The sequence below is a fragment of the Scylla paramamosain genome, chromosome 26 (assembly GCF_035594125.1).
Source record: "Scylla paramamosain isolate STU-SP2022 chromosome 26, ASM3559412v1, whole genome shotgun sequence".
In the NCBI taxonomy this organism is placed as follows: domain Eukaryota; kingdom Metazoa; phylum Arthropoda; class Malacostraca; order Decapoda; family Portunidae; genus Scylla; species Scylla paramamosain.
This window is the reverse complement of record NC_087176.1, coordinates 18,801,113-18,811,590: the sequence shown is the minus strand read 5'-3', so window position 1 is coordinate 18,811,590 and position 10,478 is coordinate 18,801,113. Positions and strand designations below refer to the sequence as shown.

At 37.1% G+C, this 10,478-nt stretch overlaps 1 protein-coding gene across 2 annotated transcripts in view; it reads right to left on the bottom strand.

Annotated features, from left to right (window-relative positions):
- Positions 1 to 10,478, bottom strand: part of LOC135113779 (juvenile hormone esterase-like) — a 98,039-nt gene that overhangs the window by 50,529 nt on the left and 37,032 nt on the right. The gene's annotated exons all lie outside the window — the stretch shown is intronic.

Below are 10,478 nucleotides of genomic sequence, written 5' to 3'. Positions count from 1 at the left end.
ATCGCTTTTCTTTTTACCATCGACATGAATTACATCTTGAAATTAACAGTCGAAAATAAAGAGGAAGAAACTGACGGGGTTGGAGAGTATGTGTTTTGTGAACTTGAATAAGCAGATGATGAGGACTTGTCTCACACTGAAGGAAACCTCCAAATCAATAAAGAGAAAGCTGAAATTAGGTAGAGTTAATTTCAATCTATTCTGAAGCTACCTATTGACTGTGAAGAAATTGAAATTAGCGAGCCCTTCAAATATTAAGGAGTTATGCTGCCCAACACGGCCTCTCTAAAGAAACAATTTCAAATAGGACTTCGGAAGAACTCATAATATATGCAAATTCATTCAGCTGAGATTACAAAACAAAAATATGTGTCTTTATACTACTTTAGAAAAAATTAGCTCCCATATGGAGGTGTCGTGATCAACCAGCAAGACCAGCACGCAGCGCACTGGCACCAACCCTTGATATCCACGTGAAAGATCAGCTCGCAGTCTAGGCCAGAGATCAAAGGAAGAAATAAAGAAACATAGGGAACTATACCCTCCCACCAGCTCGAAACACCTTAATGAATTCCCGGCCTCATCTGAATCTCTTAAGATCATTAATAAATTACATTTTCTCCACATTCTCGAATACCCTAGTCGTGACACTCCGTGATAAGACAATCCATACCCCCTGCGTCAAACAATGACGGTCATCAAGTCATCATTACGTATTACTTAAAAATGTCCTAATCATTGATAATTTTTTTTCATCAGGACATAGCTATAGTACATGGTTTCCGAGCATGAACATCCTATAAGTTGACTAGTGTTATAGGAGCAATACCGAATAGACAGTAGTCATCCTTTTGTATAAAACGAATTGTGGAGCTGAAGATATCTGCATGCCCTACTCGTTGTGGTTTCCGCGAGTAGACCAAAGAGTTCGCTATTAGGGATTGTTTTTACTGTGGACTGATATGTTACGTACTGGTGCTAAGGATTTTTGCGGAATTTGAATATTTCCTAGTTGTTCACCTTACCGGTGGAGGAATAATGCTGATGACATGTTTTTTTTTTGTTTTTTTTTAATAATGACTGAGTTACTTTACTGACTTATAACGTGAAAGTTGCATTGGCTAGTGTTACTGTCTGTTTTTTGTAGAACTTCTCGTACTTACGTATTGAGGTGGTTGTTTATCAGATAAATTCAACGTTATAATTGTGGAAATTTCTACTTGTATCGCGCATAATATCAATGCATTATTGGTTTGTGTTGTGATTTATATATAAATTGTAAAGTTATATTAAAGGGTAATTAAAGTTAATCTAGTACAAAGTAAGTGCTAGTTATTTAATTAAATAAAATTAAGGTAGAAGTGTAAGAAAGGCTTTTATTTCTTTATTTCTTTACTTTTGCTTTATTTCTGACGTTGCGAGTTGGGAACTGAGGAGGCAGCGAGTCCACCTGCCTCATGTAGCAGTTGCCTGCCACGAGCCAACATAATAAGTCCTATTAAGACGTATTTTCGCTACTCTACCAGTTTTTCTTAGTTAAATTCGCTAAGCTAAGAAGAATTTAGATGCTCGGAACCATTGGATAATCTCAAGGAAACTGTCTTTGCTATGAAAATACTACCGGCCACTGGCTTGGGAACACCAGTAACTCCGGCCGTCACTACTCCCCGCTAGCTATAACCACAGCTAAGTTATCAGTTATTTATAATTATATCTAGCGGTTTTCTGTGACTATGTGTTAGCTGGAAGAATGTGTTAGCTGGAAGAAACTTGAGTGAGTTCCCACATCTTAAATTATTCTGGTGCCCCGAGTGAGTAAGGTTCGAGATGTTTCGTGTTCCACGAATCGAGAATAGCAATGCACCCATAAACCATCCCGCAAATTCACGGATGTGAAATTAGGACTTTCTGACTTCCTGGGGCCACAGCTGATCCTTTTGACCACGGTCAAAGATTAAAATAGGTGCTAAAGTAGCCTCACGAATTAACCATACTGTTCCTGGGTAGTAATGATATAAACCGGTAAACTGGACCCCAGAAACATAATAGAACAAACTAAAGGCATAATTAGACAAATACAATGCCACTGTTCCTCTGAGGTTGTTATAGTGCAAATAGAACATGAATATATCTCATTTGACAAAGGATAATGTACAATGGAACCGAACCGAATAGGTAGAGATACGTGTCTCACCACATCAGAGAGTTAATAAACCGAAAACTTATGGATAAGACCCTGAGTGCATTTAGGACAAATCACTAAACTAAAGCCGAACCTAAAAATAAATTTAAACACCCATTGAGTTCAGCTGAAGGTGCAACCGACCACAACAAAGCAGATAGGCAAACGGTGACTACTCAAATAATTATCAAATACGAACGACTTAAAATTAAAATCACAAGAATGCGTGTCAGAATCTTATGGAAATCCTTGACAAAAAAAAAAGAAAAAAAAATGTTGGTTAAGAAGAACTATTAAAATAGGTAATCTCTAATAAGCAGTGACCAACTAACCCAAGACAAATTACAGAGGGTAACAGAATCATTAAGGGAAAAGTGGAGTAACTATCACACTACTTTCAATCAATTAGAAGCAAAATTGTTAAATGAGGAAGATTCTGAAGCTTATGACGAAAATTACTTCAGAATATGAATGACAAGAAATTATAGTGAGCAATTAACTAGATTTGAAGACCAAATATAACTATTAAGAAGTAACTCATCTAACAACACACCTAATTCCACAATGAGAGGCCAACCTAATATAACATTGCCAGAGTTTTCAGGAAATATAACTGAGTGGCCTTCATTCTGGGATAAGTATAAGGGATTAATCCATCAAAGTAAAAAATATTGCAAAAATGAATACATTTTCCTATCTCCTAGGCCAACTAAAAGGTACTGCCTACTTAATGATTTCTGAATTAGCTGTTACTGAAGAAAATTATGACATTGCTATGAAGCTGCTAAGAGAGACAATTATGGTGATAAACTCCTAGATTTAACCTCCCCTAACCATAATTACAAGGATTTGGAACTTTTCAGGATAAATGTCAATAGCATATTAGAATCCCTGAAGTCAAATAATAACATTGAGGAGGCAGTCTGGCTCATAAACATCATAATACTTAGGAAACTAAAGAAAATACTAGCAATGCTATGCTTGAAATATTAAAAGAGCCATTTCACCTTTAAGGAAATAGATAAATCATTGCTGGAGATTTGTAAGAACACTGAGCAATAACGAGACATCTAAACCAAGTAAAATAGATTTTAATAACAAAACTTACCATGAATAGATGAATAAAATGAAAGGAAGTAAATCCAGAACGAACTATTGCCTGGTAAATAAAAACAAGCCAAGTTATGGGGACACAGAAACAATAGGTACCTTTTCTACCACTGTGAATAAAAAAGCCAGAGGGACCACCCCATACTAATAACAGTACAGTGTAACGGTGTCACATAATTAATAATAATATGTAATGTAATTATAACGCCTTGCCTGATTAGCAATATAAGTGTATGCATAAGTGTAGATAGTGGGTGTTGGCGGATAAGGATGAGGCGGATATGATAACGCCACCCTACGTCACACACACACCATGGAACTTTCCATACTCCTTTTATTGCCATCGATAAGTAATCGGTAGCACCTACATTATAGTATCTAAGTATTCTCCATAATTAATCTCTCCCTAATGTATTTTGGCATGTATTACTCTTAGCTATAAGTAGCTTTTCTCTTGCCTTATTTATGTAATTAGAGAGTTATAATTATGAATATATTCATGTACTGTGAGTGCGGTCAACCCGCCCATATTTCTACTGTCAGCACTTTTTGAAGGCGCTAAGCGTCCCTTGTGCCGGCTCCGGCAGTCTCTTGCCATGGTGTAATGCTGTATCACGCAGAGGACATCCGTTGTCCCGTACACGTCACACTCTTCTCCAGAACTCTGTACATATATCTATATATACATGTTTTTATACGTTCACTTTTGGCATTCACCTGAAAACCACAGAAACTCACCAAGAATGACTTTACCTATTACACAAAGGTAAGAAACTAATGAACAGTGTCCAGCGGTAATTGATAATTAAAAACCACTCTGGAACAACAGGAGCAAGACCTGAAACTCCAACAATTAAGAAAGGTGCGTTTTGCTTTGAACAGCATATCCAGTATATAATCACCAAGGGTTAGACTTTAACCAAGGGTTAGAGTTAGGAAAGTGAACATTATGCCTAAGCGAGTCACATCAAATGAAAGACTGTAAAACTAACCTGCACTTATGCCCATATGTGTGAGAAGCGTACATCATGTTGTTCTATGTGAGATGATATGGTATGAAACTAAAATAACCCCCTTACATGATGAAACCAACAATAATGAGCCTATTTCTCCTGCAGCAGTTCCAGTAGCAGAAGTAGAGATTAGTAGTTAAAGATTACTAATGAAAACCAAGCACAGGAAAGTTTCATAAGTAAGGAAAACCGTAGCAGCTTTAAACCTACCAATAACAGGACAAGCTCAATTAATGATCCTAATAATAATAATATCCAAACTTATGACGTAGTAAAACCTATTATACAGTTAGGTAAATTTAAAACAGTGGTAATTCCAGACATAAACACCAATCTAACCATTAAAGATTATAAGGAGACCACTGACTTCCAAAAAACAAGGGCTATAATATTAGTGGACCAAAACATAACATCAGATGAGTTGGCTCCAGTTCAACTAATAATATGTTCAGATTACTATGGGAAATTTGTAGGGAAAACATTAAGGAAATATGGCATTTCAATGTTGACAACAGCTGGTGGGAATCTTGTGGTAGGACTACTGTTTCATATTAAAGGTGTACTACCAACTCACACAGTAGACCCTGTCTTTGTGACACCAATCTAGTCCCTGTATTGGGGCTCATATTATCCCTAGTTGACTGCCTGACATCATAGAGGAAAGGAACGAACCTATACATAAGTTATGGGACTGAGATATTATAGAAAAAAATCCTAACGCTCCAAATGTCGAAGAGCAAATGACCCAAGATTACTTTAATAAAACAATAGAATATAAAAGACAAACAATATTGGGTCAGACTATCTTGGAGAATAAATTCACCATCCCTACCAACCAATTATATCAGTACCAAGGGTCAAGTAAACAACTTGCGGACTAAATTCAAGAAAAACGAAACCATGTTGAAACAGCATGATAATATCATAAAAAACCAAACCGCAAGTAATTTTATAGAGTAGAGGAACCAGTACCTCTCTCTTCATGCAGTAAAGAAAGACTCTGTCACCTCCCCAATAAGGGTGGTCTTCAATTGCAGTTTATGGGCTACCAAGAGAGCAAGTATTCTGAATGGTTGTTTGTAGACAGAACCGAAATTAACTGAGAACTTACTTGACATGCTGGTGAAATTTCGCCTGAAGACATACATCCTGGTAGCCGACATATCGAAACCATTCCTAAGGGTAGGTTTAAAAGAAGACAGAGATTTCACAAAGCTACTTCAGGCAAAAGATCCAAGTGACAAGAATAGTCCTTTGCATGTGTACAGGTTTAAATCCGTCCTCTTTGGCTCATATTCCAGTCCATTTCTGTTATGTTCGACAAAGCTGATTTCGACAAAGCTTATTGTCCTGAAATAGGTCATGCATTTTACATGGCAATTTACAAATAACAGTAGACACAGAGGAAGAAGCAGTAACTCTATATGAAAAGGCAACAAAGGAGTGTTTAGCCGCAATCATGCTTCTGGAGAGTTGGGATGGCAACTCAAAAAATCCTACAAACTCTCCTAAAGGAATGATATGAATCAAAGTTACCCATGAGGCAAAACTTAATGGGTATGGAATGGGACGTGAATGGCGATAGAATAAGTCAACACCAGCATCAATATCCTGAATAAAATCTGACTAAAAGATCTTTACTAAGCCAAATCTCTCTCTTATTTGATCCTTTGGGTATAATAAGCCCTATAACAATAAGAGGAAAAATGTTAATACAAGAAGCTCGGAAGGAGAAAATTAGTTGAAATACTGTCCTCCCAGAATATTATTCATCTGAATGGGATAGAATAAAAGAGGACTGTATTGCAGGATTGGGGATGAATTCATATGTGAAAAATACAGTAGAAAAATACTATGGACACAAAGGTACTTCAAGTACCATCATATTCATACCAAAGAAAACATAGCATATCTCCTGAAAAGATATATAACATCCACCAAACTACTAAAAACAGCAGAATCGTTCAAATTCGTTCTAATTTAGCTAGGATAGTAAAATTGTATCCTGATGAGATCATTAGAATGGCTGAAATCTTGGTAAAAGAACAAAGAACTCTCAAAACAATAAATAAATTAATTCTGCTGAAGTGCCCTCCCGGGCCTCTCAATCAACCCTGTTGAGGTTAGTAGACCCAGAGGGTTGCCCCAGATTCGGGTAAGAACAGATACTGAAATGCGAACCAGACCACCCCAAGTAGCGTCCCAAAAGTCACGGGAAAGGTGGAGGAATTTAATCACAGGCGGTCATATTACCAAAATATAGATTCAGGTAACGCCTGGCCCCACGATGTGGAAATTTCCACTTATATCATGCATAATATCAATGCATTATTGGATTGTGTTGTGATTTGTATATAAAGTGTAAAGTTATATCAAAGGATAATTAAGATTAGTCTAGTACAAACTAAGTATTAGTTATTAAATTAAAACCAAAATAGAAGCGTACAAAAGGTTTCTGTTTCTGATGTAGCGAGCCAGGAACCAAGGATGCAGCGAGACCGCCTGCCTCACGCACGTTGCAGTCGCCAGCCACAAGCCATAACAAATCCTATTAAGATGTATTCTCGTCACTCTATCAGTTTTACTTGGTTAAGTTTGCTAAGTTTAGAACCTAGAAGCTCAGAATCACTGGATAATCTCAAGGTAGCTGTCTTAGCTATGAAAACACAACCAGCCACTGGCTTGGGAACATCAGTGACTCCAACTCAGCCCGGCCGTCAGTACTCCCCGCTGGCTCTAACCACAGATAAGTTATCAGTTATTTATAATTATATTTAGCAAACTTTTCTGCAAATATGTGTTAGCTGGTAGAAACTTAGGTGAGTGTTAAGATCAAATAGTTCCTACAATATTAGTCTAAACTTAACATTATTTGTTGATTGTTTTTTAATTGGGTTTTAAGCTGATCTGTGTTCCAGTATTAATCATTGTCTATGTACTAGTAATATGAAAATAGCTCGTTGCTTGTAAATGGGATGTAGGGTGGTACCTAGGAATCTAGATAAACACGCTTGTAGAACTGCTGCTGTATATTAATATAATGAAACAAAACTGTACCAAAAAAAAAAAAAAAAAAGTGGAACTACCAGCCTGACGTCCACAATCAAGGCCTGAGTGGACGCGACTGCTGAGACTGGGTGCCCAGGTGAGGCTGGGGAACATGCGGCTGGCAAGGCAGGTCAGAAAGTGGTGTCAGGTTACTGTCACATGGCGGAAATGGAATGCAGGGGTGCATAGGGGTGCGGCGAACCGCTGCAACTATTTGATTCGTGAACTTTACTTTTGAGGATTAACTACATGATTAGTATTGTACCGTTTTTAGTGTGCATGTATTAAAATCTGATAGAGCTCGCTCTGATTGTTAACCAACATAGTCAAATGTTGTGTAACTTGTGTTAAGATTAAACTGAGCTCCTTTTCGCAGTCATCTCACAAGTAAACCATGAGCCTTCACAGTAGTTTTCATAAGAATATGAGAGTAGGCAGCTTTCTAGAATTCCCTTGGAGCTGACTTGACATATGTGTCATGATACGACAATTAAACTATTCCCAACAAGTTCCTCACACTTGAGAACAAGGCTCTGAGACGCATCATCGGAATAAGATGCTAGGATAGAGTCCATAATGCAACTATCAGACACTGCAACAATTTCATGAATACTCTTCATGACGAAAGGGAGATGGAGGAGTGGTACACACTTCTTGATAAACAAGAGTATCTTCCAAGCATTTCACTGGAAACCTGAAGGATCAAGGAGAGAAAAACCAAAGGCAACTTATGTAAGAACAGTAAAAAGAGCAGTAGGGGATAAGTATTATTATTATTATTATTATTATTATTTTTAGCTACATGCTCTTCATTTCATGATTAACTTAAATTTGCGCTTTATAAATGTCCTTTACTTGAAAAGCTATGCTTATACAAAATTAACAAATTACTACATTTAATGGCCATGAATAAATGTTTCAAATGTTGTTATTCTTTCCCTCATTAAGAAGGCCTCCTCTCACAACTGTGAACGATTATTTTATTCGAGCATGTTTTTTCTCTTATATATATATATATATATATATATATATATATATATATATATATATATATATATATATATATATATATATATATATATATATATATATATATATATATATATATATATTTATTTATTTATCTATTTATTTATTTATTTATTTATTGTTATGTTATTGGCCGAGTTTACCCTGGAAAGGAGCACATTTTCTTAGTATCACCCGTGTTCCGTTTTCCTTCTGAAACATATCTTTATTCTTATAACAGTTATAAGTTAGTATAAAGCTTATCTACTCATTTTTATATCATGTATAATTCTCTTCATAATATAAGTTCTTTATATGTATGTATATGTAAAGGAAAAGGTGTATTTGAGGTGGGGCTCAGAAAAACCCTAGGAACAATTCTATGTCACTTCTACTGGCCCAAAGTGACGGGTGAAGTGAATGAGCTTTGTAAAACTTGTGGTTTATGTCAAAAGCTGGGCAAGCTGAACGAGGTGATTCACCCTGCCTCCCTTCACCCTATCCCTGTGGTTGAGGGACCTTTCAGTAAGGTCGTGATAGACTGTGTAGGTCCTTTTCCAAGGACCAGGAAGGGAAACCAATATTTGCTAACTATTATGTGTTTGTCATCCAGGTTCCTTGAGTCGATTCCATCAGGAGTATAAACTCTAAAGATATTGTGAGAGAGTTGGTGAAATTTTTCTCATGGGTGGGAATTCCTAAGGTGTTGCAGTCAGACCAGGGAAGTAATTTAAGTTCTTGCATGTTCAAAGAGATTCTAAGGGGCCTGAAGATTGAACATAAGCTATCAAGTGTCTATCATCCCCAATCCCAGGGTTAAGTAAAAAGATTTCACCAGACTGAAAAATACTCTCAGGATGTATTGAGAGGAGATGAATGTTGAGTGGGATGAGGCGTTGCCACTTGATTTGTTCACTTTGAGACACAGTGTGCGAGAGTCAACAGGTTTCAGCCCATTTGAGTTACTATATGGACATGAGGTGAATGGTCCTTTGAGGATGATGAAAGAAAAGTGGTTAGGGGCAGAGGAGCCTCCTAATGTGGTGAAATATGTGTCGGATTTTAAGGATAGATTAATGAGAGCTAGGGAAATTGCACAAGAAAATTTGGAAGGTAGTCAGAGTTAAATGAAAGGCTGGTGTGACAGGGGCAAAGACCAGATCTTTCCAGCCTGGGGACAAGGTCCCTTTTCCCATTGCAGGGTAACCCTTTCAAAGCCAGATTCAGTGGACCTTGGGAGATTGAGAGAAAAGTATGTGGTGTGAACTATGTTGTATAAAACTTATGAGAGGAAGAAAAGAACCAGATGTGTCACATAAATATGTTGAAACCTTTCCATGAAAGGGATGGAGAAAAGGAAAATGAAGTAGAAAAAGGAGTAAAAGCGTAAATGTTGTGAAAGTAACGACAGAGGTGGAAGAAGAGTGGTCTGAAATGAAACTGAGTAGGTGTGAGGGATTGGTGCTGGAGAACTCAGCTGTGTTAGAGAATTTGAATAATAAACTAGGACATGTAGAGTTAGAAAAGAAGAAAAAGGTTAAGGAGGTTATTGAAAAATTTAGTTCTTTGTTCTCTGATGCACCCAGAAAACAAATATGGTGGTACATGATGTAGATGTTGGGGATGCTGAACCCATCAAACAACACCCTTACAGAGTTAACCCATGGAAAAGGGAAATCATGAGAAAGGAAGTGGAGTATATGTTGGAGCATGACTTGATTGAACCCAGTGAAAGTCCATGGAGCTCACCATGTGTATTAGTGCCCAAACCTGGTCAAGAGAATTTCCGTTTTTGTACGGATTTTAGGAAAGTTAACATGGAGACAAAACCTGATGCTTACCCTATCCCTAGAGTTGATGATTGTATAAATCATGTGGGTTATGCAAACTTCATAACAAAAAATGGCTTGTTAAAAGGGTACTGCCAAGTAGGACTTACTGAGAAGGCAAAAGACATATCAGCTACAGTGGAAGTTCTTTTCAGAGATTGATGAATAGAGTACTGAAAGGATTGAAGGAATGTTCTGTGTATATAGATATTTTGTTATACGCTGAGAGTTGAGAGGAACATGTGCAGTTACAGGAGGTTGGATGATGCCAGTATCACTGTATACTTA